Below are 6000 nucleotides of genomic sequence, written 5' to 3' on the forward strand. Positions count from 1 at the left end.
ATCTTTGACTTGTGCATTTTCTGAGTACCTCCAGGAGAAGAAGGGCGGCCCTACCCCTGAGACAGCGTGGTGGGTGAGCCGAAGGATTCTTTTTATGAAGCAGCTACAGCGACGAAACAAACACTAGGCCGTGTTATCCATCGCCGTTTTCGCCCAGAGCGAAGTAGAGGAAGACGGGCGTCCTTTGTGTGCACCGAGTGTGGTGGGTGAGTCTTTTGATGTAGAAACTTGCACGTTGAAGTGGTGCTGTGTATTGCCGTGTACTGCAGTGAAATTGCGGTGTGTCTTGTCAGACGTACCCCCGCCTTCTTTCACTTCGTCGAGGAAAGACGAAGAGGCAAGCGGCCCTAGAGAAACCTGTAGATATTTATGCTGTGAGTGTGTTTCAGTTTCAAACAACGGTGTGGTATCCTGGAGTGACTTTCCATCTGAACATTTGTTGGACCTTATAGCGTGGTGGTGAAGAACTGCAGAGTTAGTAGTGTGTGAGTATGACTTCGGGCCAATAGCATTGCTACCTTACCTGTGTGATTTCCATTGTCGCAGAGCTAGAGGCGAAAGAGGTCCACCGCCCCGAGGTCTCTACAAAGGGGCGCCCCTGTCCAGTGTTCGATCGCCCGACGGGTAGCGAGGAAAGGGCAGCGCTCGACCCGGTAGACGGTGTGACGTTCCCGCCCCTCTGCAGACCAACGAGCTCGCCGACAGGGTCTGTCCCCGGCGCCCAACGGGAACTATTGCTTATTTGACACACTGTGGAAACCAGCTGTCGTAAGTCCGCCACCCTGTAAAAGTATACTAACCTGTTAAGCCTGTTTGGTCAACAGAGACGAAGAGTGTGCTGTGTACATTGACCTGAGAGGAGCCACTGCTGAAACCACATACTTACAGTACGTTACGCCCGGAAAGAGGTGAGAGCTATCCAAGTCGGATTAATTGTGTCCTTGTGTCCCAGTCGCCGCCTGTGGAGAGAGAGAACAAGAGGAGCATTAAGAGCACGAGCTGTGAGAGAACCTGTACTTACCAAGAGCTGTAGCCAGCGAAGAGGTGAGAGTCATCCAGTCAGATTAATTGTGTCCTTGTGTTCCAGCCGCTGCCTGTGGAGAGAGAGAACAAGAGTGAGCATTAAGAGCACGAGCTGTGAGAGAACCTGCACTTACCAAGAGCTGTAGCCAACGAAGAGGTGAGAGCTATCCAAGTCAGACTAATTGTGCCCTTGTGTCCCAGCCGCTGCCTGTGGAGAGAGAGAACAAGAGTGAGCATTAAGAGCACGAGCTGTGAGAGAACCTGCACTTACCAAGAGCTGTAGCCAGCGAAGAGGTGAGAGCTATCCAAGTCAGACTAATTGTGCCCTTGTGTCCCAGTCGCCGCCTGTGGAGAGAGAGAACAAGAGGAGCATTAAGAGCACGAGCTGTGAGAGAACCTGTACTTACCAAGAGCTGTAGCCAGCGAAGAGGTGAGAGTCATCCAGTCAGATTAATTGTGTCCTTGTGTTCCAGCCGCTGCCTGTGGAGAGAGAGAACAAGAGTGAGCATTAAGAGCACGAGCTGTGAGAGAACCTGCACTTACCAAGAGCTGTAGCCAACGAAGAGGTGAGAGCTATCCAAGTCAGACTAATTGTGCCCTTGTGTCCCAGTCGCCGCCTGTGGAGAGAGAGAACAAGAGGAGCATTAAGAGAACGAGCTGTGAGAGAAACTGCACTTACCAAGAGCTGTAGCCAGCGAAGAGGTGAGAGCCATCCAGTCAGATTAATCGTGTCCTTTGTGTCCCAGTCACTGCCTGTGGAGAGAGAGGAAAGGAGAGTGAGCCGACGACAAAGAGTTGTGCGAGTCCAAGCGGTGAAGTGCCGCGAAGCGCCATACAGGTACGCAGACAGGTGAAATCAATACCAACACTCATTGTACTTTATTCTGCCTCCAGGAGTGAAGAGGAGGGCGCCACGGGTAGAAGGAACCAGGCAGGAGCCTGTTCTTCGACGTCCCCCCCGGTCGCTCACTGGGCCGTGGCCCCCCTGGAGGGCGGAGCCAGATTTTAGTTTTAATTCCCCTTTCCCCAACCCCCAGCACATTTTAAATATTTAATAAATAAAGAATTATTTTATACTTACCTGTCCTCGTTGTTGTCTGGTCATTGGGCTGGCTTTGGGGACCTCCTCGAGGTGGAGTTTGAGAAGGGGCGTGGCTTTAGCCATTAGCAGCCAGCTCCTGGGCGTGACATTTGCACACTTTGCTATTTGTTCCTTTCTTGCAGGAAAAAAACACTGCAACCTTAGGAGACATTTCAATTCACAGAGCAGATTATTGCTGTGCAGAAGTGCTTGGAGTGGACAATGGCATTTCCCAGACAGAGGGATCTTCTATGATGTATGGACCTGAACTTTGTAATATTAATGAGTTATATACAAGACAAGACTACACTCCGTACACTACTGATTGTGTTGTGGAACATTTTTATTGTATTCACTATGGTATAGATGATGAGTGGAATGATGGCACTTTATTTGACAATGACCTTAATGATGATGCAGAAATTCAATTTAAGGAAAAGCCTGGTAATTGTTCACTTTGCAAAAATGCTCCTTTATCAACTGTAGAAAGCGTTATCATTATACTAGCTTTTGCTAATAGACACAAAATTACAGGGAAAGCCCTGAGTGACTTGGTCAAATTCATCTCCCTGCATTGTCCAGAAGAACATCAAACAGAGTGCCTGGGAAATCTAAAAAAAATCAAACAAATGTGACCCATCACGGAAACCAGTGACACAAGTCGGCAGCACAAGTTTCGAGATAATGAAAAAACTAAGTTTTTTTTCAAAGTTTGTGATTTTCGTTTTATTGGAGAATCTGTTAGTTGAGATCACGAAGACGCCTCTCTATGTTTGAGATAGCAGTTTTTGTGTATTTAAACTGCTTGTTTCTCCGGAGATTCTAGCGTGCAGCCGGGGGGGCGTCATTGTCTGTGTGTATTTACATACCTTATAAGCGCCTTGTGTTTTCGCCCCCGCCCCCAAAGGGAACAGCGTAACTACTAAATAAGGATAGTTTACCCAAAAATGAAAATAATGTAATGAATGACTTACCCTAATGTCGTTTTAAACTCGGTTCATCTTCGGAACACAGTTTAAGATGTTTTAACGTTAGATTTAGTCCGAGAGCTTTCTGTCCCCTCCATTGAAAGTCTTTGTACGGTTTCCATGTCCAGAAAGGTAATAAAAACAACATCAAAGTAGTCTATGTGACATCAGTGGGTCAGTTAGAATGTGTTGAAGCATCGAAAATACATTTTGGTCCAAAAATAGCAAGAATTACGACTTTATTCAGCATGGATTATCTATTTTTTTTCCAAACTTACAGCGTGCGTCTCCCTAGAAGCTTGGGCGCACAAAACAAAAGAAAAAAAAGAAGCTTGGGCGGAACAGATAACAGTCAGTCGCATCATACGTCAGCCGTGTTTAGGCTTGCTCAGTCGGATGATGTCAAAGTACAGCGAGAGCTCTTCAAGAAATCTTACAAAGTAGTTTAATTTCGACTCGCTCTCGCAGTACTTTGACGTCATCTGTCTGTCAGTTCTTGCAGCGCAGCATGAAGTCAAACACACACAAAAAACTCACACAGAGATCGTTAAATTCGTTTTTTAATTGGCTACATGTTTTGTCATCAATATTTTCCATGAAGTCATTGCCTGATGGAGGAACAAGCGAGCGATTGGTTACATCCCTAACGGACATCACGTTTTTGACGGCGCTGTTTGAATTATCTATTATACTACCTCCCTATTTTAAATACAAACTTTAAAGGCGGGTTCATGTGTTTACTGGAACGTAAAGCGTAATCTCATATACCCTTACATGTTACGATGTAAATAGTCCTCATATTGTATATTATATTCTATTACCAGACGTTTATGCAAAATCTGATGTAAACAATAGACTTTTTTTTTCTTTTTTTTTTTTTTTTTTTTTTTTTTTTTTTATTGAAGAAGCATAGCAGCAATTACAAATTCAACAACAAAAACAATTATAAACAGTACATAAAGAACAAGTACAATGAAAAAAACAATTAAAATAGACACAACAAAACAAAAAATAAGTAAAAGGATAAAGTAATAATAAAAATAAATAAATAAAATAACAAAAATAATAATATAACATAAAATTAAGCCAGGGGAAAAATAAAATTTAAAATAAGATCAAAATATAAAAGTGCCTTGAGATCCTTGGGCTTTCATTATAGAAAATAATAAATATTATACTTTGAGCACAATGTAACTGACTTTAAAGCTTTGGCATTGTTGGAAGAAGAGATAGTACCTAAATAAGATTTCAGGTCATTGCAGAAAATAATAAAAAGAGGTCTGACAGATAAAAATTTACATTTGTGTACAAAAAACTTGGCTAGAAACATAAATAAATTTACAAGAAAATATTTGTCTTTTAAATTTTTATCAGAGTTATAACAACCAAATAAGACATCTTTAAACTCCAAAGAGAAATTGACTAACAAAGAAGTACGCACAAATAAACAAAATTTCTTCCAAAAGGTAGCTGCATGAACACAGTCCCAAAAAAGGTGAGGTACAGACTCATATTCCACTCCACAGAAGGAGCATAGAGGATCCAATTCAGGAAACATTTTTTTAATAAAAAGATTGACTGGGTAAAATCGATGTAACAACTTGAATGATACCTCTTTAACCTTATTAGTGATTAAATATTTGTTGGATAGAGACCACACGTCCTTCCAAGGAATATTATTAAAGCAATTGTTCCAATATGATATTATAGCAGGGACAGTAATAATATCATTCTGAAAAAGTTGTCTAATCTTTCTATTCCTAACAAAGGGACTAGATAAAAAACAGATCTTTCCTATTGCCGTTTCACAAGGATGTATCCAAGAGGTAGAAGAAAGTAAAGAGTCACCTGAGTTTTTCAAAAGTGCAATAGCTCCACTGGGGATGGCATCCATCACTATAGCAAAATCTCGTGGGGTAACAGGAATACAATATTTAGTTAAGAATTCAGAATAAGAAAACAAATGCCCATTTGAATTTACAAGTTGAGAAACTAAAATAATATTATTATTAAACCAGCCTGAAAAGAAGAGTGTTTTATTTTTGTACCGGATATCTTGGTTATTCCAAATAAAATACCGGTGGGGGCTAAAATTATGTTTGTAAATCAAATGCCAGGCCAGAAGCACCTGCTTATGGAAATTAGACAATTTGATGGGCAATTTACATATATTATAATTACAGACTAACAGAAAAGGGAGACCACCAACTTTAGAAAAAATATAATTGGGAATAGCATTCCATAGAGAATCAGAATCATTCAAGAACTGCTTCAACCAATTGATCTTAAAAGTATTGTTTAAAGAAGCAAAATCAAGAAAGTTAAGACCGCCATGTTCTAAGCTATTTATGACCACAGATTTTTTAATGTAATGTCTTTTGTGTTTCCATAAAAAGTCAAAAAGCATTCTATCAATCTTAACCAAAAATGTCTTATCCACATGCAAAGAAAGAGCAGGGTAGGTCAATCTAGAAATACCCTCCGCTTTGGCGAGGAGAGCCCTTCCACGTAGAGACAGATCTCTTTGGAGCCAGGAATTCAATTTTTTCTTAGCTTTAGTAATTACTGGATCAAAATTAAATTTCCCTCTCATATTGGCATCTTTACAAATTGTAACACCTAAGTAATTCACTTGAGACTTAACAAGAATATTATGCAGGGATGGGGTAGAACAAGACTTTAAGGGAAGAAGTTCGCATTTATCTAAGTTCAAAGAAAGGCCAGAGGCTTTTGAGAACACTTTAATAAGATCAAGAGCGATAGGGATCTGCGAGTCGTTTTTTAAAAAGAGTGTGGTATCATCAGCTAATTGAGTAATAATAATGTGTTTATTTGCTATATGAACCCCTTGTAATTGGCTATTCAACAGGGAAGTAGTAAGGAGTTGAGCAGCCATTAAGAATAAATAAGACAATACCGGGCAACCCT

The sequence above is a fragment of the Paramisgurnus dabryanus genome, chromosome 16 (genome assembly GCF_030506205.2).
Source record: "Paramisgurnus dabryanus chromosome 16, PD_genome_1.1, whole genome shotgun sequence".
Taxonomy (NCBI): domain Eukaryota; kingdom Metazoa; phylum Chordata; class Actinopteri; order Cypriniformes; family Cobitidae; genus Paramisgurnus; species Paramisgurnus dabryanus.